Source organism: Stegostoma tigrinum, chromosome 9 (genome assembly GCF_030684315.1).
Source record: "Stegostoma tigrinum isolate sSteTig4 chromosome 9, sSteTig4.hap1, whole genome shotgun sequence".
Classification (NCBI taxonomy): domain Eukaryota; kingdom Metazoa; phylum Chordata; class Chondrichthyes; order Orectolobiformes; family Stegostomatidae; genus Stegostoma; species Stegostoma tigrinum.
In genome coordinates this window covers 63,340,955-63,366,919 of record NC_081362.1, presented here as the reverse complement: position 1 = coordinate 63,366,919, position 25,965 = coordinate 63,340,955, and the positions used below count along the sequence as shown (strand labels likewise).

At 42.6% G+C, this 25,965-nt stretch overlaps 1 protein-coding gene across 1 annotated transcript in view; it reads left to right on the top strand.

The window, feature by feature from the left end:
- The window catches only part of LOC125454919 (synaptotagmin-14-like), a 234,325-nt gene that overhangs the window by 37,871 nt on the left and 170,489 nt on the right, over window positions 1–25,965 (top strand). The window lies entirely within an intron of this gene.

Sequence of the window (25,965 nt, the reverse complement as noted above, 5' to 3'; positions counted from 1 at the left end):
TGTGAGGCTGGATGAACACAGCAGGCCAAGCAGCATCTCAGGAGCACAAAAGCTGACGTTTCGGGCCTAGACCCTTCATCAGAGAGGGGGATGGGGTGAGGGTTCTGGAATAAATAGGGAGAGAGGGTGAGGCGGACCGAAGATGGAGAGAAAAGAAGATAGGTGGAGAGAGTATAGGTGGGGAGGTAGGGAGGGGATAGGTCAGTCCAGGGAAGACGGACAGGTCAGGGAGGTGGGATGAGGTTAGTAGGTAGATGGGGGTGCGGCTTGGGGTGGGAGCAAGGGATGGGTGAGAGGAAGAACAGGTTAGGGAGGCAGAGACAGGTTGGACTGGTTTTGGGATGCAGTGGGTGGAGGGGAAGAGCTGGGCTGGTTGTGTGGTGCAGTGGGGGGAGGGGACGAACTGGGCTGGTTTAGGGATGCAGTCGGGGAAGGGGAGATTTTGAAACTGGTGAAGTCCACATTGATACCATTAGGCTGCAGGGTTCCCAGGCAGAATATGAGTTGCTGTTCCTGCAACCTTCGGGTGGCATCATTGTGGCACTGCAGGAGGACCACGATGGACATGTCATCTAAAGAATGGGAGGGGGAGTGGAAATGGTTGGCGACTGGGAGGTGCAGTAGTTTGTTGCGAACTGAGCGGAGGTGTTCTGCAAAGCGGTCTCCAATGCCTCCGCTTGCTTTCCCCAATGTAGAGGAAGCCATACCGGGTACAGTGGATGCAGTATACCGCATTGGCAGATGTGCAGGTGAACCTCTGCTTAATGTGGAATGTCATCTTGGGGCCTGGGATGGGGGTGAGGGGGGAGGTGTGGGGGCAAGTGTAGCATTTCCTGCGGTTGCAGGGGAAGGTGGCGGGTGTGGTGGGGTTGGAGGGCAGTGTGGAGCGAACAAGAGAGTCACGGAGAGAGTGGTCTCTCCGGAAAGCAGACAGGGGTGGGGATGGAAAAATGTCTTGGGTGGTGGGGTCGGATTGTAGATGGCGGAAGTGTCGGAGGATGATGCGTTGTATCCGGAGGTTGGTGGGGTGGTGTGTGAGAACGAGGGGGTTGTGGACGGGGGCGGGGTGTGAGGGACATGTTGCGGGAAATACGGGAGACGCGGTTGAGGGTGTTCTCGATCACTGTGGGGGGAAAGTTGCGATTCTGGAAGAACTTGGACATCTGGGATGTGCGGGAGTGGAATGTCTTATCGTGGGAGCCTATGCGGCGGAGGCGGAGGAATTGGGAATAGGGGATGGAATTTTTGCAGGAGGGTGGGTGGGAGGAGGTGTATTCTAGGTAGCTGTGGGAGTCGGTGGGCTTGAAATGGACATCAGTTACAAGCTGGTTGCCTGAGATGGAGACTGAGAGGTCCAGGAAGGTGAGGGATGTGCTGGAGATGGCCCAGGTGAACTGAAGGTTGGGGTGGAAGGTGTTGGTGAAGTGGATGTACTGTTCGAGCTCCTCTGGGGAGCAAGAGGCGGCGCCGATACAGTCATCAATGTACCGGAGGAAGAGGTGGGGTTTGGGGCCTGTGTAGGTGCGGAAGAGGGACTGTTCCACGTAAGCTACAAAGAGGCAGGCATAGCTGGGGCCCATGCGGGTGCCCATGGCCACCCCCTTTGTCTGTAGGAAGTGGGAGGAGTCAAAAGAGAAGTTATTGAGGGTGAGGACGAGTTCGGCTAGGCGGATGAGGGTGTCGGTGGAGGGGGACTGGTCGGGCCTGCGGGACAGGAAGAAGCGGAGGGCCTTGAGGCCATCTGCATGCGGAATGCAGGTGTATAGGGACTGGACGTCCATGGTGAAGATGAGGTGTTGGGGGCCAGGGAATTGGAAGTCCTGGAGGAGGTGGAGGGCGTGGGTGGTGTCACGGACGTAGGTAGGGAGTTCCTGGACCAAAGGGGAGAAGATGGAGTCCAGGTAGGTGGAGATGAGTTCGGTGGGGCAGGAGCAGGCTGAGACGATTGTTCGACCAGGGCAGGCAGGTTTGTGGATTTTGGGAAGGAGATAGAAACGGGCCGTGCGGGGTTGGGGAACAATGAGGTTGGAGGCTGTGGGTGGGAGGTCCCCTGAGGTGATGAGGTCATGAATGGTGTTGGAGATGATGGTTCGGTGCTCGGGTGTGGGGTCATGATTGAGGGGGCGGTAGGAGGTGGTGTCGGAGAGTTGGCGCCTGGCCTTGGCGATGTAGAGGGCAGTGCGCCATACTACCACTGCGCCATCCTTGTCTGCGGGTTTGATGGTGAGGTTGGGGTTGGAGCGGAGGGAGCCGAGGGCTGCCCGTTCTGCGGGGGAGAGGTTGGAGTGGGTGAGAGGGGTGGAGAGGTTGAGGCGGTTAATGTCTCGACGGCAGTTGGAGATGAAGAGGTCGAGGGTGGGTAGGACCTCACTGCATCCCTAAACCAGCCCAGTTCGTCCCCTCCCCCCACTGCACCACACAACCAGCCCAGCTCTTCCCCCCCACCCACTGCATCCCAAAACCAGTCCAACCTGTCTCTGCCTCCCTAACCGGTTCTTCCTCTCACCCATCCCTTGCTCCCACCCCAAGCCGCACCCCCATCTACCTACTAACCTCATCCCACCTCCTTGACCTGTCCGTCTTCCCTGGACTGACCTATCCCCTCCCTACCTCCCCACCTATACTCTCTCCACCTATCTTCTTTACTCTCCATCTTCGGTCCGCCTCCCTCTCCCTATTTATTGCAGTTCCCTCTCCCCATCCCCCTCTCTGATGAAGGGTCTAGGCCCGAAACGTCAGCTTTTGTGCTCCTGAGATGGTGCTTGGCCTGCTGTGTTCATCCAGCCTCACATTTTATTGTCTAAGATTTTATAGGGAATGGGGAGGAAGGTAGTTGAGGCCAAGATCAAATTAGCCGTAATCTGACTGAATGATAGAGCGAGCTGATGGGCCAGGTAACTTCCTCCAGCTTTCATTTCTTATGTTACCTACTTCCTGTAAAGTTCCTCTGAAGCAATATGTCTCAATTGAAGCCATTCTAATTGTGTTTAAAAAAAAATCTAAGGACATCACAAAGATGTAAAGTAGAAGTTGTTCTGGGTGTTGAATCAATAGAAATAAACAGAAGGTTCGTCAAGGAGATGGGGAGATACCCCATTGGAGAGACAGGATTGAAAAGGAAGCCAATGTTCAGAACAATGTAATTAACAGGAATGCAGGGAAGGGGTTGTGGAATCAATAGGAGGAGAGTGGCCTCATCTGCTTAATTCAAAGATCTTGATCGTCCTACCACTGAACTGAAGAAAGTTAAAACTCACCCAGGATTCAATATTGAACAATCAACATGGAAGCAGAAGATGTCCCATATCTTATTTTGAGACCTAAAATATTGTTTCATTTGCTGACTACCTAAATCTATTTAGACTGTCAGAAATTCTGAGCGTCTAACATCGTTGCCAGAGATGTAGTTTCCTCGTTTTTAAGTGATCAGAATAGTTATCTGGAAAATAGAGAAACAAGGACTCATGGCTGGATAGTTAGAAATGCTATTTGTCAATGGGGAAAAGGGATGGTTAATTTATTGAAATTGCCAAGAAAGTAACTGTAGCTACAAATAAATTAATTCAAAAGACATTTACTGGTATTATTGCTCTTAATAATGAAAAGAAGTAGATTAAGCTTCATGCCTTCACCTATTCTGAAAAATTCATGGTTTCTTACCATCTGTCACTAAGATTTTGGTAGACTGATTGGCATGGAAACAGAATGCTACATGTTAATGTCCTTTAAAGGATCAAGTTACCTGAGTAAATTACTCTAATGCATTTGTATCTTTTCTGCCAGCATTTGTTTTCAGTCAGTAAGTGTTGCTATTGAAAGTTATTCTAGTATTTTTGTGGAAGAAACTGCAAGAAACCTAACAGTATTTGAAATAGCGGTGAGGTAATTGTCTAGGTTGTGTACAAGAAAGAATGTACATTAGGTTTTATACCTATTTGAAGGCAAAAATAATAGTTTATTATTGCATGCTGTATTACCAGGTGTGACATTAGTAGTTCTGCCAACTGAATGACATTTTCTCTTGTGAAAGAAATAAGGTCTGGAATTGAATGAAGGTACTATTAGCCAATGTTGAGAAGTTAACCTTCTTGTTCTTTAGAAGGGCATGTTAATAAATTCTAATACAAAAAAAATCTGACAGTTGTAAAAATCTGACGAGAAATAAAACAAAATACTGGGAATGTGTAATAGATTGATCTGCATAAAGAGTAAAGATTTATTTTTAGACACTAATGATGAAAAATAACCAAAATATTGATTTTTCCTTCTAAATTACTAATGTGCTGTGAATTTCCATCATTTTTTGTTTTTAGTTCTATTTCCAGCATTTGCAGTTTTTTATTTAAGGTATGTATAAAGCCAGTTGGTTGTTAAGCTGGTGATGGGAAAATCATATTACTGTATTGTTAACAAGATGAAATCTACATATGTTAAATTTAGAATGAGTGCATATTACTGCTTGCAAATTAGATGCAATCTTGACAAATCATTTGTATTAGGAGTGCACAAGTAGTGGCAGGATAAAAGACTCATGAATAAATACAATTAGTTGCATTTCAAAAATATGCTGGAATATTTTGAACAGGTAGCAGTCTTCATGATTGGATTTTGAAAGGCTTTCAATTCTGCACATATAGTCTTGGAAAACTATTAAGGCTCAAGGAGTTAATTTCAAATTAGTTAGCTACATTGAACCTTGCTTTGCCATAGGGTAGGAAATAAATGAAAGCAATTTCTGAACTTGAACAGAGTTCCACAGATGTCGATTCTGAATTCTGTGTGCTTCATAGCAATCATAAACAATAATGACAAAAGAAGAATCTACTTTTCTAAATTTATAGCAAGCTGAGATTGTGGAGTCCTTCAGTGATGTCACCACTGTTCTCCACCAGGGCAACATTAAAGGAAGCATTTGGTGAGGGGTGTTAAAGAGCAGTCAAATTACAAATATACAAAAAAAAAGCACAACAATCTTATTTCTACATGCATATCTAACTGATGGTAATATAGGGAATTTGAAGAAAGAAGAAATAGAAGTAACACGATAATATTGATGTGATAATATTGTGATACACTGTCATGGATTGAGAGTTGGCTAGTTGATAGGAAACAGAGTTGGTATAATGAGCTTTTTTGGAATGGAAGGCAGTGACTCGTGGATAGCACAAAATGATTGGGTCCAGCTATTCACAATATTTGTAAACAGTTTGAGGGAATCAGGTGTAATACTTCCAAGTTTGCTGACAGCAAAACAGTAGGTAGGATTGTAGGTGATGAGGAGGATGTGAGGAGGCTTCAACGTAATTTAGATAAGTTGGGTGAGTGTGCAAATATGTGGCAAATGCAGTAAAATTTTGGATTAGTGTGAAGTTATCCACTGTGACAGTAAAAACTGGTGACAGTGCAATATTTTGTAACAGTCACTGATAGCAAGCATGGAAGTGCATCAAGCTGGACAGACAAATGGTACATTGACCTTCATTGCAAAATAGGGCAGGAGTCTTACTGCAATTGTACAGGGCTTTAATGACAGAGGAAGGATGTACTGGCACTGGAGGGGGCGCAGAGGAGGTTCACTAGGTTGATTCCGGGTTCGCTTATGGGGAGAGACTGAGTAGATTGGGATTATATGCATTAGAATTCAGAAGATTGAGGGGGGATCTTATAGAAACATATAAAATTATGAAGAGAATAGATAAGATAAAAGTAGAGAGGATGTTCCCACTGGCAGGTGAAGCTAGGACAAGAGGGCATAGCCTCAAGATTAGAGGGAACACATTTAGGACTGAATTGAGAAGAAACTTCGTCACTCTGAGGGTTGTTAATCTATGGAATTCCTTGCCCAGTGAAGTAGTTGACACTGCTTCAGTAAACGTTTTTAAAGCTCAGGTAGATTTTTTTTGAATAATAAATGAATTAAGGGATACGGTGAGAACGTGGGTAAGTGGATCTGAGTCCACGAAAAGATCAGCCATGATCTCATTGAATAGCGGAGCAGGCTCGAAGGGCTGAAGGCCTACTCCTGCTCCTAGTTTTTATGTTCTATGTTCTTTATGAAACTACACCTGGGATATTGTGCAGAGACTTTGTCTGTGTACCAAAGCTGTTATGCTTAAGGTAGGAGTGCAATGAAAGTTCATCAGACTGATTCCTGGGATGTCAGGTTTGTCATATGAAGAGAGCCTTGGCCTGCAGTCACTGGAGTTTAGATGAATGAAAGGGAATCTCATTGAAATGTATAAACCTCTGACAGGGCTGGACAGACTGGATGCAGGGAAGAAAATACGGGATAGGTCATTTACAACTGAGTTGAGGAAGTGTTTCTTCATTCAGGGGGTGGTGAACTTTTGGAATTCTCTATCACATAAGGCTGTGAAGGCCAAATCACAGAATATACATAGGAAAGATAGTGTGATTTCTTGATTGATTGACTAATTGTCACATGTACTGAAATACAGTGAAAAGCTTTGTTTATGAGCAATACAGGCAGATCATAGTAAGCAAAGGATGTACAAATCAAAAAATCTTTAAAAAAGGCATACAGGTTACAATGCACAGGGCATGCGCTCAGTGAAATCAATGTTAGCAAGATCAGCATTATTTGAGGCTAGCGAGTCCATTCACCAGTCTGATACTGGCCGGGTAGAAGCTGTTCCTGAACCTGCTCCTGAACCTGCTCATGCTTGTGTTCAGGCTTTTGTATCTTATGCCTGTTGGAAGAGGTTGTAGGAGACCACTGCCATGGTGCAATAGGTCTTGGATGATGTTGGCAGTCTTTCCGTGGCCACAAGCTGTGTAAATGGAGTCCGTGGGTGGAAAAGTGGCTTCCGTGATGGTCTGGTCTGTGCATACCACCTTCTGTAGTTTCTTATGGTCCTGGGCAGAGCAGTTGCATACCAGGCTATGATAAACCTGGACAGTATGCTTTCAATGATACATCTGTAGAAGTTGGTGAGGAACCTTATGGACATGCCAAATTTCCTCAGCTGCTATGGAAGAGGCGTTGTTCTGTGTTCTTGCATCTATATGGGAAGTCCAGGACAGGTTGTCAGTTATCCTCACTACAAAGAACATGATGCTCTTCACTGTCTCAACCTCAGTTCTATTGATGTAGATGGGGGCGTGTTCTCCTCCTTTCTTCCTGAAATCAATGATCAGTTCTTTCCTTTTGCTGACGTTGAGAGACAGATAGTTTTCATTGCACCGCATCACTAAGCCCTCTATCTCCTTTTGTAGTTTGAAATGTCATTTTTAAAAAACTGTCCTACTATGGTGGTGTCATCAGCAAACTTGTAGATGGCATTCGTTTGGAATTTGACAACACGGTAGAAAGGGAGTGCCATGGGGTCTGAGGATGCATCCTTGGGCAAGCTTCAGGGTTGAATGTTATTGTGGAGGAGGTGCAGTTACCTATCCTCACTGATAGCGGCCTAAGGGTCAGAAAGCCGAGGATCCAGATGCAGAGGGCGGAGCCGAGACCAAGATCCACAGAGTTTTGCAATCAGTCTTGACAATATAACAATGTAATACAGGATCAGTCGTGATAATATTGAATGGTGGAGCAGGCTTGATGAACTGAATAGCCTGCTCTTATTTTTTATGGGCTGAGTCGAACATTGTTTTCCAAAGTCTGATATGCATCGTGTTTTTTGGAGAGTTTGTTGCTGACAGGCTGGGCAACGTTTCTCATTGTATCTCACCTAACTCACCTCATCAATTAACTGTCATGGAGCTACAACATCTGTCACGATCAACTTTGCCTGACCTTACTACCTACTGTTTCCTGAATAACTCCCCACTCAGTCAATGTTCTAGAATTCTCCAACATTCCTTGTGTCATGTCATCTTTAAATGTGAACCCAAACAAGCACTGTTGGTCCATAACTACACTGCACAATTGTTGACATTTTCCATGGACATGACAAGCAAAGAGAAATTGCACCCCTGTGCGTCTGCTGAATGGGGCAGTGCTGGTGTAGGATTTCCTCCTCCCAGGACAAACAGTGGAGAGAATGTCTCCCTGAATGCACACTGTCCTTGCTGCAACATTGTAATGCAGCCTGGGGTGAAGCGTTGAGGTGCAGAGGCAGCCCAAAGTGGACTGGGGATGTGCCAGGAGGGTTGTTAGAGAACGGCAGTACAAATCTCAGTGTCCATGGAGTGTGCGCTGAGATGTTTCCAAGTTTCCAATAATGGAAATTGTTTGGAGAAAGCTGCGAACAGAATCTACTGATTTGATAAATAGAAGTCTGAATATTAAATGTGTGATTTGGGCTGTTATCAAGCCATGTAACAACAAATAATGATTGTCAGTTTGCAACTTGCTGCCTAGAGAGAATCTCACCACGCAACTTGTGAAAAGTTGAAAAGTTGATACAAGTCCTCCTAATGTCAAGATGGCCTTCACTGCAGTTGTTGTGCAGTTCCAACATACCACACATTGCATAAACCCCAATAAGATTCTCTTCTAATGTTCTAAAACTGGAGTGCAGTTGACCAATTTTTGCACACAGTACCCTTGTAGCTAAATCAGATACTCGTAATATTGTGAAACATTTTTCCTTCTTACCTTAAGAATCTGAAATGTCCCAAGTGAATGCTCATATTAAAAAAAATGTAAAATTTAATCTCCCATGTTTGTGTCATGGCAAAAAATTACATAGGGATTTGGGCAACAGAATAACCAAGGTATTTGGGAGTATTCCATTATGGAACAGTACAGCTGCAGATTTAGTAATGAAAGCATATTATTATGTGTACCTTGGTCCCAGTGGATTAAAAAAAGAGTTTTTTTCTATTCGTTTGTGGCATGGGAGTGTCATTGGCTGGCAGCATTTCTTACCCACCCCTAGTTGTCCTTGAGAAGGTGGTGGTGAGCAGCCATCTTGAACCGCTGCATTCCACGTGCTGTGGGTTGACCCACAATGCCCTTAGGGAGGGAATTCCAGGATTTTGACCCAGCAACAGTGCGGGAACAGCGATATATTTCCAAGTCAGGATGGTGAGTGACTTGGACGGAAAATTGGAGGTGGTGGTGTTCCCATATGGCTGCTGCCCTTGTCTTTCAAGATGGTAGTGGTTGTGGGTTTGGAAGGTGCTGCCTGAAGATCTTTGGTGAATTTCTGCAGTGCATCTTGTAGATATTACACACTGCTGCTACTGAGCATCGGTGGTAGAGGGAATGAATGCTTGTAGATGTAGTGCCAATCAAGTGGGCTGCTTTGTCCTGGATGGTGTCAAGCTTCTTGAGTGTTGTTGGGGCTGCACCCATCCAGACAAATGGGGAGTGTTCCATCGTACTCCTGACTTGAGTCTTGTGTTTCTAAACACAAGGTGGACAGGCTTTGAGGAGTCAGGAGGTGTGTTACTCATCGCAGTATTATAAGGAGTAGTGGTAAGCCTGAACTTGGAAATGATTTAGAAACCAGCAAAAGGTGACCAAAAATTGATAAAATGTGGAAAAGTTTAATATGCAAGTAAATTAACCAGGAATATGAAAACTAATTCTAAGAGCTTACGTGTATATAAAATGGAAGAAAGTATCTAAATAAATTTTGGTCTCATAGATGCAAAAGAGGAGAAATTATCTAAGGCAGAAACATAGAAGAAATGTTAAGCAAATATTTTGTGTCCCTATCATCACATTAGAAGGCACAGATTATGTACAAGAAATAAAGGGTAACCAAAGGATTAATAAAACCAAGAAACCTAAAGCAATTAATCTGAACAGAGAAAAGATATTAGAGAAACTTAATGGATGATAAGCTGTAAATCTCTAAGATCAGAGAGTCAACATCACTGTCTGAAAGAGTTAGCTGCAGAACTAGTGGATGCATTGCTCTGTGTTTCCAAAGTTGCCCTAATTTCCAGAATGGTTCCACTTGATAGGGAGTTATCTAATGTAACACTGCTATTCAAGAAAGGAGGGAATGAGAAATCAGGGAACCACAGGCAATGTTTCATACGCACAACACAACAGCATGTCCAACACAAGGACTTTATTGAAATTAAACTCATGTCTGCCTACAAGGTGTGTACCTCATATTAGAGACCACATCTATATGGCAGACTAGAACAGATATTTGTCCATTATTGTATTTCAATCAAAACTGACAGTTAGCCTGATTATTGGGGAAATTACTGAAATGGTGCCGCTCCCTCTCTCATCCGGAATTGGAAAAGCTCATCGATTTTGCTTTCAATTTCCACCCCGCCCTCACTTTGGCCTGGTCTATCAATGACTCCTCCCTTTCTTTCCTCGACATCTTTATTTCTATTTCTGGGGCTAGACTGACCACTAGTATCCACCGTAAAGGCACCAGCTCCCGCACAGCTATTTGGACTATACATCCTGCATCCTGCTTCCTGTAAAGACTCCATTCCATTCTCTCAGTTCCTGTGTCTCTGTTGCATATGTTCCAAGGAAGCCAACTTCGACAAGGGAGCCTCAGAAGTCCACTTTCTTCCTCAACTGTGGAAGAAGTCTGCGTTCTTCCTCAACTGAGGATTCCTCACCACCGTGGTTGACAGGGCCATCAACTGGGTCCGACTCACCTCCCTCACTTGTGCTCTCACTCCCTGTCTTCCCTCCCGCAACAGCGATAGGATTCCCCTTATCCTTACCTACCATCTCTCCAGCAACCATATCCAGAAGATTATCAGGTGTCATTTCTGCCACCCCAGCAAGATGCCACCATCAGACATTTGTTCCTGCCTCTCCCTTGTCCACCTTTCGCAGGGACTGTTCCCTCAAGACACCCTTGTCCACTCTTCCTTCACTCCAACATCGACCCACAGTCCCACAGCACCTTCCCCTGCAATCGCCAAAGGCGCAATACCTGCCCATTTACTTCCTCCCTCCCCACTATCCAGTGGCCTAGTCATGTCTTCCAGGTGAATCAGCACTTGACCTGCATTTCATACAATCTAGTCTATTGCATTTGCTGCTCATTGGAGAAAAAAAGTATAGACTGGGTGACCGCTTTGCAGAACATCTACATTTTGTCCACAAAAAAAGACCTCGAGCTTCCAGTTGCCTGCCACTTTTACACGTCATCCTGTTCTCTAGTCAACATCTGTCTCAGGCTTGCTGCACTGTTTTAGCAGAGCTCAATGGAAGCTGGAGGAACAATACCTTATTTTCCATGCAGGGACTCTGCAGCCCTCTAGGTCAAATTAGAAGTCAATAATTTTAGGACCTGAACACCCCCGTGTCCTAGTCCCTAACCATGCACTCCAGGCCTTGTTATCACATAGTCTACCATTACACACTACCTATTGTTAGCCACTAACAGTCCTCATTAACAGCTATTTGCCCTCCCAGCCAGATCATTATCCACTTCTTTCTCTGTCCAACAGTTCTCTCTCTTTTGGCTCTATCCCCACCCATCATTTACTCCTTTCCCCCTCCCCCAACCCTATCTTCTGCATATAAATTGAAATTTTCCTAGCTACCATCAGTTTTGAGTGTTAATGTTAATTCTGATCTCCCTTCACAGATGTTGAGCTTTTCTAACAATCTCTATTTCTGTTGCTGAAATGTCTTGTTAAGGATGTCTTAAAAATGCATTTAGAAAATTATGATATCCCCAGACAGAGTTAATATGGTTTTACAAAAGGGAAATTGAGTGTAACTAATTAATTAAAGTTATTTGAGGATGTAAGCAATAGAAAAGATTAGGAAAGCAAGTATTATTTAAAAGTAAAGTCAGCACATAATAAACTTGAATTTTGAAAACAAATTCTGCAAGATACCATGTTAAAAAGAATTAATGCACAAAAGGGGGCTCATGGAGTTGGGGATAAGATATGGTTTGAGAATTGGTTAATGAACATATTTAATGGGTAATCAATCTTTTTGTCTCTTTGCCTACACCATTAATATATATTGTAAATAGCTGAGAACCCAGCATCAATCCTTCTAGAAGTTCACTGGTTGCAGCCTGCCGACTCAAGAATTCCCTACTTTTGAGAAATAGTCATATTTGACTTGAATATTAAATCTGTAGGCTGGTTATTTCAATCCCCAATCAAATATGTTTTAACACAAAATAGGTTGGATGGTTTGTCCATGATTGTCATATCTCCCCCAGAAACTGATTCTCATAATACTCTGAATATTCTGGTGGGCAGACTCTGAAATATGTAAGTAAGTAAATTAAGGGTCCATTGAACTTGTTTAAAGCGCAATACATTAGTAGTGGGCAGCCCAGTGGGATGGGTGGCCCATTCTATTTTACAGAAGATAAAAAATGGTATAAAGGTAAGTGGATGCTATCTTCAGGGCATTTTTCTTTTTGCATTAGTGAGGTGGGGGCCATGTGGGGAGAGGTGGGCTACCTCCCCAAAGATAGTAACCTTTCTTCCTTTTCCCCCACCTGCTCTGAACACCTTTTCCCTACTCTTCTCACCACTTCCACCCTTCTCATTCAGATTAGCTGGCAGCACCACAGGATAGGACTTGTTTCCCAGTAATGGTTGGAAATTCAAACTTGTCAGCACTTCAGCTGATCAGTAGTGTGCTATGACTGCAGGGTGAGGTTCTTACCATTGGTTAGTTTGTCACCGACTTTCCTTCTTGTGAGAGGAGAGGGAGTGGAATTCCTTTTTTTAATTTCACAGTGTAGCAGTGGCCCTATCTTTCAGCCAGATCAGAGGCAGTTCTGCCTCTGCTGGTGATGAAAGCCCTGATTACATTTTCTGTCCCTCAGAGTTCCCAACTTTTAGGGAGGTGGTCTCACACCCACGAACTGCCAACCTGATTGACACCGCTCCTTCCCAGCAGCATCACTGGGAGCAAATATCACATTGACAAGGTCCTACATGGGAGACCGATAGAGAAGGTAAAAGCACATGGCATCTAGGGTAAATTGGCAAGATGAATTCAAATTTGGCTTAATGGTAGGGGACAGAGGGCTGTGGTAGAAGGATGGTTGTATTACTAGAGGATAGTGTCCAGTAGTGTACCACAGGCTTTGGAACTGGGTACCTTATTGTTTGTGATATAAATAGACAGTGTAGTTGAGAATGTGGGGAAAGTGATAAGTAATTTTGCAGATGCCATGACAATTAGTCCAGTGGCCAGTAGTCAGGAAGAAGATATTAGATAACAGGAAAATATAGATGACAAATTGTGGAGATGGATGAACACAGCAGGCCAAGCAGCATCTTAGGAGCACAAAAGCTGACGATTCGGGCCTAGACCCTTCATCAGAAAAGGAGGATGGTGAGCGGATTCTGAAATAAATAGGGAGAGAGGGGGAGGCAGACCGAAGATGGATAGAGGAGAAGACAGGTGGAGAGGAGAGTATAGGTGGGGAGGTGGGGAGGGGATAGGTCAGTCCGGGGAAGACGGACAGGTCAAGGGGGCAGGATGATGTTACTAGGAGGAAATGGAGGTGCGGCTTGAGGTGGGAGGAGGGGATAGGTGAGGGGAAGAACAGGTTAGGGAGGTGGGGACGAGCTGGGCTGGTTTTGGGATGCAGTGGGGGGAGAGGAGAGAGAGAATTCAGTGAGGAAACAAATGGAATAAGGCAAGTAAAACATAAGTGTTGGTATAGTCTGGATGGACCATTTTTATTCTGTATATTTTATACAGTTCAAATTCAAGGTGACCATTTAAACTGAGCAAACAGGGTTGTGGGGAAATAATTCTTAGCGTAAAAGTGACATAGATCCAGCTGTGTTGATCTTATCCAAGTTTTCTCAGCTGTGTCCCTGTCCTAGTCTCAGTAAATGAATATGTTCAAGACTGAGATTAATGAATTTTTGATCTTAAGGAATTGGAGGATATTTAGATGGGACAAAAGGTGAAATTGTTACAAAAGTTCAACCCGAGATTTATTTAAAAAATGGAGAGGCTCTGCGGACCACAAGGCCTATGCCACCTTGTGCTTCTTAAATTATTATGCACATGCATATTTTTCTACATCATTTATCTTTAGATTTTGCACAATCCATATTATCCAAGTTTTGAAGGAGCAATTTCCCACAATATCCCCATAATTTGTTCTGTAATAAAATGATAAATCTGTATGGAATCATGTGTTTATAAAAGGTGCAGGTTCTTTCCTTTACACCTGTTTCTACAGCTAAGTATAAAGGAAGTACTTCAAGTGCCTTGATTGAGTGCTTTCTAGAGAATTTTATTTTCATTACTTCAGCATCTTCGCTGATTTGTATATGAATAGGATAATATTGCAGCAATCTTATAAATAATTCATATTCTTTGACATATAAGTGGTTAACCAAACGGTATCACCAATTACAGTAGCAGACTGTATGGTTGAATTACAGGTGACCTCTGCTTCCAACAGGATTGAATCCAGTTTGTCACTTTTGTAATAATTTTAAATATATTTATTATCAGATTTTCAACAGAGTGTCCAATTGCAAAAGAAAATTGCTGAATTTGAAACCAAAACATTTTACACATGCTGTCTTGCAAAGGTCAATTCATGAATACAATCTGCAAACCAGTAAGTTTAAATAAGTGCTACTGAATATATCAACTATCCAATAGCTTAGAATATGCAGGTGAAGATTTAAGATTTAAAAAGACAAAAAATATAAGCAGATTGAGTGCCATAGACCAAGAATCTTCACATGGCAGCTGGCAGTAAATTACTGACTTGCCATTTGAGGTTACTACCACAAATTCTGAACTTTCCCTTATATAGTATATAGCTGTAACAATAGTAGAATTGACAACTCATTACAAAAAACATTATGTCATTAAAATTATTTTTAAGAGGTACCAATTTAAGTCTTCAAATTGTCTGAAAATTAGGCACAATTTCAAACTATTCTGCAATACTCTCTTCTTAAATCGCTACGTATTAATATGTTTGAACAGGATACTGAATATGTAGACTACCTGTGTTTAAAAAACATTTTTGAACGGGTCCAACCTTTTATTATAAAAATACGACTTAAAATGGTTTTAATAGAGAGTAGCGTATTATATTTTAATAGTTAATACAGGGATGGGACAATTTGTTAGACCTGAGAAGTAAGTTACTCCTCCGATGAGAAAAACATGCTGCTCGTATGTGTTGCATTGTTATTTTGTTTACACTAATTTTGCAAAATCTTATCATATGAAAATTTTAAATTTTAGACACTTCAGTATATGTTCTTACAGCTTTGTTGTCAATATTTAAAAACTTCTATTTGAACTTCAGCTCTGACTCTATAAATGTAAACACCAATTACCTTTGGAAACAACCACTGACTTGAAAATCTGCTTGCCAAAGATGAAGTAATGTGTTAACTACAGTACAATGACTACATCACAGGGGTGGCATGAATAATTAACTGCACAACAAAGATTAAAAATTGGAATACAATACTAAATTCTCCAGTTGTTGCTTGGTAAATGTTTGCTGCTTTCGTTCCTGGACTCTGAACAGTAAACTGAAATGTTTGAGTTCAGGGTTGCAAGGCAAATTGATAGGCTATATTTATGTTTCTGGTTGATAAAATTGCATGCAGTATGATAAACCAGACATTGTACCAGAATTAAATAAAGGACTATACCACAAGAGTCCTGGAGTGTTGTGTGGGCACCCAAATTTTATTTACTGATTGCTCAGATAAAAACCTTAAGATATTTAACTGCACCAACTTGAAGTTTTATTGCATTTCTACCTAACAAAATACCCCACAATGCTTCTGAGCCACTTAATTAGCTAAGAGTACAGATGACTGGGCATTTGGTCAAAGAGTTAGATTTAAAGGAATGTCATAAAGGAAGAGTGTGTTTGAGAGGCAGAAAGGTATGTAAGGAAATTACAGCACTTGGGACCTAAAGAGCTGAGGGTGCAGCCTATAATGGTGAAGTAATTAAACTCAGGTGTGCAAAATAGAAGAGAATTGGAGGAACACAGAGATCTCAAAGGGTTATAGGGCTAGAAGAGGTTTCAGAGATGAGGAGAGGCTAGGCAATGGAGGGATTTGAAAATGAAGGTGCAAGTTTTAAACCTGAGGCCATTTTGGACTGGGAAACCCATGTAGATCAGCAAGCTCAGGGCTGTTGAGCGAATGGAACTTGGTGTGACAGGAGAGCTAAGGATGATCTCAAATTTTTGATGACTAGAAGATCAGAGGATGGTCATGAAAACATTGGACTAGTCTAAAGCTGACAAAAGCATCGATGAGGGTTTCACCAGGGGATGAGCATTCCCCTGTCATTGTGTACAATCTTAGCTTGAAAGAACAAGAATGATAGCTGAATCATGACCATGTATTGTAATTGACAGATTACATTTTGCTTGTCAGCTGTTCAGGCAAGCATTGCAACAATTTCTTTCAGGGAGGACTATTTTCTCCCCAGATATATTATGTCTCTTGAATGGAAAGGATCAGGAAATCAGAGTTACTGTGATCGTGCTGCATGTTTGCTCAAGCCTTATGTTCCACACATTATAGAATTGTAAATTTGGCTGGGTGGGTCACAATCCCCACAATGGCATCAATTTTGAGTTGGTACTCCTGGTTCCAGGAATGGGAAGTCCATTCAACATTATCCGTGCATAGAGGTGTCAGCCTCCATCACAGTGTGGGAGAACTGCAATAGCAGCAGTGGTTATTTTGGAGGAGCCTTAAGCAGTTGCCATTGTAACAGGTTAAACTTTAATGAAGATAACAGTCTCAATGATATGGCTGCACTGCCATACCTTCTGTTTAGGAAAACCTGAGCTTTGTGACTTGCTGCTAGAAAATTTTATAAAATGCATTAAATGTATTGTATCATGGATATCCAAGCTCAAAGTCATTGTTACATTTTGGATGCAGCAAGAGGCTGCAGTATTTGGAAATTTTAAATCTGTTAAGGCAATATTTTCTTTGCTAATGACAGATACAATGTGCCTATCTGGTACCTCAGCCATGTCCTCCACCTTCATGCTTGGATTCCCACTTTCAGTCCCTAATTTGCACTACCCCACCTCTTTTTGCCCTTTCTCTATTTATAGGTCTATAGAAGATGTTTGGATTCTTTTTCCTGTTGGCTTCTCTTGCCATATTCCCTACGCTTGCTTTCCTTTTCCCATTTCACTTCCTTTCTAAACTTTCAATGTAAAATCTGTTTCTCATTCGTATTATCAACCTGACATTGCTCCTTTGTATAATTTCACTGTCTCATCTTACACACGTCTCTCTTGTCATCAAGATTGGTTGCTTTATTCTCCACACTTCCCACACTGCCCTCCCCTAAACCTCACCCCCGATAGAATTTGGGAATGGACCTCAATTATTTTCAAACTACCTACTGTTAAAGGCCTTCCATTGTTCTTCTACAATTTAATCTGCCAATTTTTAAATTTCATTTATCCAGGTCAGATCTTTCCTCAACCCTGTGAAATTGGCCATCCTCAAAATTCAGTATAGTTTTCTTCAGCTTACTCTGCGTCCTGTCATTATCCCAAAGTTAATCTAAAACTTATAATAATATGGTTTTTATTCCCAAAATATTCTCTTGCTGACACTTAATGCAATTGACTTACCTCCAGTAATGAGTCCCTTTAGGATTTATTGTTAGGTTGCTCACTACCCAGTTAGGGTTCTAATTGGTAATGGACATTGTATATTATCAGTAGTTTCACACCTGAACTAAATGGGTTTTCCAGCTGATCAATTTAGGTACTCACCCAAAGTGACAAAAGCCATAGCTACAGTGTAAACAGGGCCTGAAGTGACCGAACATCATTTCATTTTGTAGAGGCGTTATGGAGCGATTAAGTTAATTGAGTTATGTTTGTTGTCCTCCATTACCATTTCTGGGTATGTGTTTTCCCACCAATAGAACAGACCGACCATAGGTGGAGGCACATGTTTGCAGTCAGGATGGATTGTGTCCTAGGTGACCTCAGCATTGACTCTGGATCTTGTGAAGTCTCATGGCAACAAGTAACTTATGAGCAAGGAATCTGCTGTTAATTACCACGTATTGCCGTCAGCTGGTGAATTACAACTCCTCCATGTTGAACATCTCTTGGAATAACCACTGAGTATAGCCTGGAGATAATATGCAATCAATGTGGGAGATGTTAATATCTGTCACCAAGAGTGGCTCAATAACATTGCTACTAGCCAAAATAGTTGAGCCTTCAAAGACAGAGCTGTCAGTATCGCCTAAAGTTGAGGGTGAGATTACCTAACATGAGGAAAACCATACCTCATCTTGTACCTCACCAAAATACTCTTTACCTATACATTTAATGATAAGTGCATTAGTAGGAGTGAGCACTGTACAGTCCTTGTGAAGTCAAATTCCTGACTTTACATTAAAGACATCATCCAATGTGTTGTGTGGCATGATGACTGAGATAGATTCAGAATACATACAGCAGGTCATAACTGGGCATCCATAAGATGCTATTGGTAATTATCAGCAGAATTGTACTTTACCACAATCTATATGGCTTGGGACGTTGCTCATTTGGCTATTGCCAGCAAATCTGGGATCTGAACCTAGGCTAATAAGGAATACAGGAGAGTATGCTGGGAGCAACATTAGGCGTGCCTAAAAATGAGGTACGAACCTGATGAAGGTATAACATAAGACTATGAATGTATTAAACTGGGGAAATAGCTTGTTATAGCCTCAGGAAAGCAATTCCACAAGCAATCAGACTTCTGGGGTCCAATCACATTCAACTGTAGATGGTGGTAGAAAATTAAATAACTAAAGTGTGGAAAATCATCCACAAATTCCCCTACCTAAACGATGGTTGATATATTTCCAAATCAGCATGGTGTGACTTGAAGGAAAACTTGATGATGGGTCTTCCCATATCCCAGCTATCTTTGTTCTATTATGTACTAACATTAATTGCTTTTCTCAGGAGGAACTCCTGCCTTAGAAAACTGCTGGCTAATAAGATGGATGGCGGCTCTGTAGTCTGAATAGCATTTGCTGGGAGATGCACCACACCAAGGAGCCCAATTGAGTGCGAGGTTGAGGGTCTTGATGAATGGAATAAGGAATTTTGGGATTGGTTAACAGACAGAGGAATAAACCTGAAGAGGGTGTCTTGGATGGGCCAAAGGATCTGCAAATGAGGTCTGTCTTCTCTTTGCTTGACACCAGCTTAAGCAGCTAACATATCCAGATTTTCCATGTGGTGTCGGTCTTCACCTACCGTGTGTAAAATACCAGCAGAGGAGGAAGGGTAATAATTATCAAAAGTCCAAGGGCAGATATGATTTTGGAAAGGAGGAGGAAAACATTAACAAATAAAGTACCTGCAGTGTTAATGAATGTTGATATTTGTTTTAATGTAAGTTGCCAGCAATAAGAGTTTTTGAATAGGAAAATGTTAATAAAATCTTCAGCAAGTTTTATAAGTTGACAGATGAACAAAAGTGAATTCAGTATTTGTAAAAGATGCTGTATTCTATCTTCACTGAGATATGAGATATATTGCTTTAGTACATTGCTGTATTACAGTGACATCACATTTGGAATGCATTGGAACCATGGCAACCATCAGAAATTGTGCTACAGGTCTTGGATTGCCATGAGCAATTTCATAGAAAATTTGCCAGTGTTTATTAAAAATTCAGCTCAGCTTTGAATATAATATACCCTCAATGTAAAATTTATTAATTAAAAATAGATCTTTACATTTATTATGTTCCTTCCTGTCAGCAGAATGCGCAATGGTCACACAAATTAGGGTCTACATGAACTATTAATAAGGTCTCCAGCTGAAATTCTGCAATTTTGTTGACTGTTTTGATTTCATTACTATCCCTTTTATACCTAAAAAAAGGAACAAAACGTACATGAAATAAAGCTCTATCTTGTAGGCTATTTGAGCTACTTCTACTAAGGTCATTGTGGACAGTTCCTTTATTCATTCATGGGATGAGGGCGTTGCTGGTTAGACAACATTTATTGCCCATCCCTAATTGCCCAGAGGGCAGTTCAGAGTCAACCACATTGCTGTGGGTCTGGAGTCTTGTAGGCCAGACCAGGTATGGATGGCAGTTTTCGTCCCTAAAGGACATTAGTGAACCAGGTGGGTTTTTCCAGACAGTGGATTCATGGTCATCATTAGGTTCTTAATTCCAGATATTTATTGAATTGAAGTTGGACCATTCCAAATGATGAGTAGGATTGGAGACATAAATCACGATGAACTGAAGCTGAAAGGTTGTGTACAAATACGGCTTTAGTTGGCAGTAAGAAGCTGATTGGTCTGTGAATTAGTGCCCAGTTATTGATGATAAAGGCCTTCTGCTGGCCAACAACTGTGTGATTGGTTCTCAAGGTCAAAAATCACATGACAGATGCCACCTCCCTCACTGACTCCTGAAGGAGGAGCGAAACTCCAAAAGCTTGATTCTTCAAATAAACCTGTTGGACTATAACCTGGTGTCATGTGATTTTTGACCTTGTCCACCCCAGTCCAACACTGGCACCTCCACATCATTGGTGCTCAGGCAGCTGAACAGCTAGGGGTTATGAGCAAGATGGTGAGAAGTCTTCAGAGCTCTCTTTGTTCTCTGCTATAATTGCTGCTTTAAGCCTGAAGAAAACCATTTTATTATTTCCGTCAATAGTGGCTGTAAGCTGTGACTTTTAAAAATTAAAGACCTTTTGTAAGTGTGAATCAGTCCCCTGTGCCTCCTACAAATAAGTAATAGCCTCTGAAGAAGGAAGATCAAGAATCAGCATTCTGACCAGCACAAGAATCATAAGAATCATTTCAGCAATCACGTGAACAGTATCTAATTATTTGCTGACCCAGGCTTAGCCTTCGTCCTCAACACCCATGGCTTATTTTCTGTCTGTGTCAGTCTACGTGTGTGCATAAGAGGGAGTTATTACAGGGATTAGAGCTTAAATTAGTACAGTTATATACCAAGGGTTCATAATTGTTTACCTGTAGCTAGAACCTAATCATTTTTTAGTATATAGCAATTTTTGTTAAGTACAGAAACCTGCAACCAAAACACAGGTAAATTGAGAAATTCTGTGTACTTTTTAAAATTTTTAACTCCTGTGACAACTTTGGAGATAGTAGACTAGTTTTCCAGCTAGCAACCCAAGTGAGGCGTGACAGTTGAAGACAAGTAGTGAAAATAAATATACAATTCCAATCAGGAAGCATTGAACCAGCCTTAAAGTTGCAATCAATTCGGGAGGATTTAAATGTCTGTAAATTCTTAACCAGAATGGAAATCATGCCTGCCCCTTTAAGTATAGGTTCTGCTGGGCTTATTAAGAGTGACCTGGATGGAATTCCCCGGGTTGTGGGAAGGAGTAGGGAATATCGGAAGTGCAGTTGGAGGAGTAGGCTAAGTCATATCAGGGATGCTGAGGGATGAACATTGTTCAGGTTTGGGAAAGAGAGTGAACAGCGTTGGGTGTATGAGTAATGTTTAAGGTTTTAGCAAAGATTTGTAGCTCGGGTTGTGGGTGAGGTTGCTGACTTGCTCGCCAAGCTGGCTTGTTTTTGTTCAGTTAATTTGTCACCACGTCATCATCAGTGAGACCTCCGATGAAGTGATGTTGTCCTACTTCACTTGGAATTTATACTGTTCAGTCCTTTATCATGAGTAATGCCATTTCCGGTTTTGTTCTGTATAGGTTTGTATATGCAGACCAATTCAGTATGTTTGTTGATTACACAATGGATTGAGAACAATGAGCATGAGTAATGTCACATTAGAGTGAGCTGGCCCAGGAGAGTGGAGGCAAGTTTGGCATTCAGGGGTTGAGCACATTTGGAAACAAGTGAGCAGTGGTAGGAGAGTGGAAGTGTTGGGATGGCAAGGGTGAGCATTAGAAGGTGTACTGGGCGGGGGGAGACAGTGAGCAGTATTCAGAGTGCAGGAGAATGAACAGTGTCAGCAGTGACAAGGTTGGCAGATATGGAGATCATATGTAAGGTACATTAAAAATAATGTAGTTTAAAAAACTGAAGGCAGATCTTGAGAAGCATGTATTAGTTCATGATGGGAAATGAAGTTTGACGTCATAGGAATTCCCTCCTAGCTTATTTCTGACTCCATTTGGCAGCCAGGGTAGGAAGGTCCTAAGATCCTAGCATGAAAAATTAAGGTTGTAGTTGCCAATGCAGTCCACAGCATATGCTGTCTTGCCATCGCTGAACATAAGGTCTGTGTCTTTGTTTCTTTTATCTCTTTGTAAAAATTTAATTTCATTTGTCACCACAGTATCCATTCCACTTTCTATGCATAATTCAACTCTAATTTAAACTTTCTGTTTTAGACTTTGAGTAGTTAAGTAATGATTCTTCAAGTTGATTGTTTGAAAAGCCTAGCTGATTCATGCCAGGCTCTCAGACTTGCAACACAATGCTCTCTGTAGGGATATTGATGAGTCCTGGACAGCAGCTGGTAACAAGGTGAATGGAGAGCACCGTTTCTTTGCTGCTACTTGAAAATCCAGGTCATAGCAAAACCTATGCTGATACTTCAGAGCTTCAGGATTGAGTTTTGGATTGTCTGTTGTACCTTAAGATGAAATGTCACGGTAGGTATTAAATTGATTAGGTGATGGCCTCATGGTATTATTGCTAGACTATTAATCCAGAAACTCAGCTAAAGTCTCAGGGACCCGAGTTCGAATCCTGCCACAGCAGATGGTGGAATTTGAATTCAGTTAAAATAAAAACTGGAATTAAGCACCTACTGATCAAGATGAAATCATTGTCAATTGCCCGAAAAATCCATCTGGTTCACTGATGTATTTCAAGGAAAGAAATCTGCCATTCTCACCTGGCCTTCATGTGACTCCAGACCCACAGCCATATGGCTGACTCTCAGTCGCCCTTTAAAATGGCCTAGCAAGCCATTCAGTTGTACCAATCGCTACAAAGTCTCAAAGAAATGAAACCAGAAGGATCACCTGGCATCAACCTAGGCATCAGAAAAGATAACAGCAGAGACAGCTCTGTCGACCCTGCAAGGTTCTCCTTACTAACATCTGGGGCTATTGCCAAATTTGGGAGGGCTGGCTGATAGACTAGTCAAGCAACAACCTGACAAAGCCATACTCACGGAATCATACCTCACAGACATGTCCCAGACACCACCATCTCCATCCCTGAATATGTCCTGTCTCACCACCAGGACAGACCCAACAGAGGTGGTGGGACTGTGGTATACAGTCAGGAGGGAGTTGGTGTGGGAGTCCTGACCATTGACTGCAGACTCTATGAAGTCTCATCGCTTCAGCTTTAACATGGGATTACCACATACCGTCCTCCCCCAGCTGATGAATTGGTACTCCTCTGTGTTGAACAACACTTGGAGGAAGCACTTGGAGGGCACACAGTGTACTCTGGGTTGGGAATTACAATGTCCACCGCTAAGAGTGGCTCAGCAGCAGTACTACCGAGTGAGCTGGTCGAGTCTAAAGGACATAGCTGCTGGACTGGGTCTGCAACAGGTGGTTAGGGAACCAACAAGAGAGAAAAACATACTTGATCTCAACCTTACCAATCTACCAGCTGCACAGGCATCTGTCCATGACAGTATTGGTAAGAGTGACCACTGCACAGTCCTTGTAGAGACGAAGTCCCGCCTTCACATTGAGAATAACCTCTATCGTATTGTGTGACACTATCACCATGCTAAATGCGACAGACTTTGCACAGATCTAGCAACTCAAGACTGGGCATCCATGAGGCGCCGTGGGCCATTAACAGCAACAGTGTTGTACTCCAGTGCAATCTTTAACCTCATGATCCGGCATGTCTCCCACTCAACCTTTACCATCAAGCCAAGCAATCAACCCTGGTTCAGTGGAGAGTGTAGGAGGACAATGCAAGAGCAACACCAGGCATGATGAGATGTCAATCTGGTGAAGCCACCAAACAGGACTACTTGCATGCCAAACAGCACAAGCAGCAAGTGACAGACAGAGCTAAGTGATCCCACGACCAACGGATCAGATCTAAGCTCTGTGGCCTTGCCACATCTCGTCATGAATGGTGGTGTAAAATGAAACAACTCAGTAGAGGATGAGACTGTACAAATACCCCTATCCTCAATGATGGAAGAGCCCAGCACATCAGTGCAAAAGATAAGGCTGAAGCTTTTTCAGCAATCTTCAGCCAAAGTGCCGAGTGGATGATCCATCTTGGCCTCCTCCAGTGGTCCCCATCATTACAGATACCAGTCTTCAGCCAATTCCATTCACTCCACGTGATATCAAGAAACAGCTGGAGACACTAGATACTGCAAAAGCTATGGACCCTTACAACATTCTGGCAATAGTACTGAAGACTTGTGCTCAAGAACTTGCTGTTCTACTAGCCAAGCTGTTGCAAAACAGTTACAACATGGTATCTACCTGACAATGTGAAAATTGTCCAAGTATGTCCTGTACGTGAAAAGCAGGACAAATCCAACCCATCCAATCACAGCCCCATCAGTCTACTCTCGATCATCAGTAAAGTGATGGAAGGTGTAATCAACAGTGCTGTCAAGCAGCACATGCACAGTAATAACCTGCTCAGTGTCACCAAGTTTGGGTTCTACCAGGGCTCTCAGCTCCTGACCTCATTACAGCCTTGGTTCAAACTTGGACAAAAGAGCTGAATTCTAGAGGTGGGGTGAGACAGCTCTAGACACCAAAGCTACATTTTACCAAGTGTGGCATCAAGGAGCCCTCTCAAAGCTGGAATCAATGGCTATCAGGGGGCAAACACTCTGGTGGGTGGAGTCATATCTGACACATAGGAAGATGTTTGTGCTTATTGCAGGTCAGTCATTTCAGCTCCAGGACATCTCTGCAGGAGTTCCTCAGGGTAGTGTCCTCGGCCTAACCATCTTCAGCTGCTTCATCAATGACTTTCCCTCCATGATAAGGTGAAAAGTGGGGATGTTCGTCGATGATTGCACAATGTTAGCACCATTCGTGCCTCCTCAGATACTGAATCAGCCCATGTTCAAATGCAACAAGATCTGGACAATATCCAGGCTTGGACTGACAAGTGGCAAGTGACATTCGTGCCACACAATGCCAGGCTATGACCATCACGAATAAGAGAGAATCTAATCTCCGTCCCTTAGCATCAACAGCGTTACAATCACTGAATCCTCCACTACTAATGTCCTGGGGGTTATCACTGACCAGAAACTCAACTGGGCTCACCACATAAATGCAGTGGCTGCAAAAACAGGTCAGAAGCTAGGAATACTGCAGCAGGTTACTCACCTCTTGACTCCTCAAAGCTTATCTGCCATCTCCAAGACGTACGTCAAGAGTGTAATGGAATACTTCCCACTTGCCTGAACATGTGCAGCCCCAACAGCACTCAAGAAGCTTGATACCATCCAGGACAAAGCAGCCCCTTGATTGGCACTACATCCACAAACATCCACTCCTTCCATCACTGATTCTCAGTAGCGGCAATATGTACTATCTACAAGACGTACGGCATGAAATCACCAAAGACCCTCAGAAAGCATGTTCCAAACCCACAACCACTTCCATCTAGAAGGGCAAAGATGGCAGACATATGAGAACGCCATCACCTTCAAGTTTTCCTCCAAGCCACTCATCATCCTGACTTGGAAATATTTTGCTGTTCCTTCCAAGTTGCTGGGTTAAAATCCTGGAATTCCTCCTTGATGGCATTGTGGGTCAACCCACAGCAGGTGGACTGTAGCGGTTCAAGAAGGCAGCTCACCACCACCTTATCAGCGGTAACTAGGAATGGGCAATAATGGACATTCAAATCCCACAAATGAATAGACAAACAAAATCCTGAGGAACTGTTTAAGACAAAGAAGCATAATGTTCCCTACTTTCACTACAACACTATTCTGAGACTATTAATAGTAAGTATTCCTTCCCCAGTCGATCACAACAAAAATATACAGATGAAGCTGCCCGTTTATTACATTGTTGCATAAAAAGGTTGCCCCGTTTGTTTACTTGAAGTTGACCACTGCCCTCCAAAGTAATTTGTTGTGCGGGGA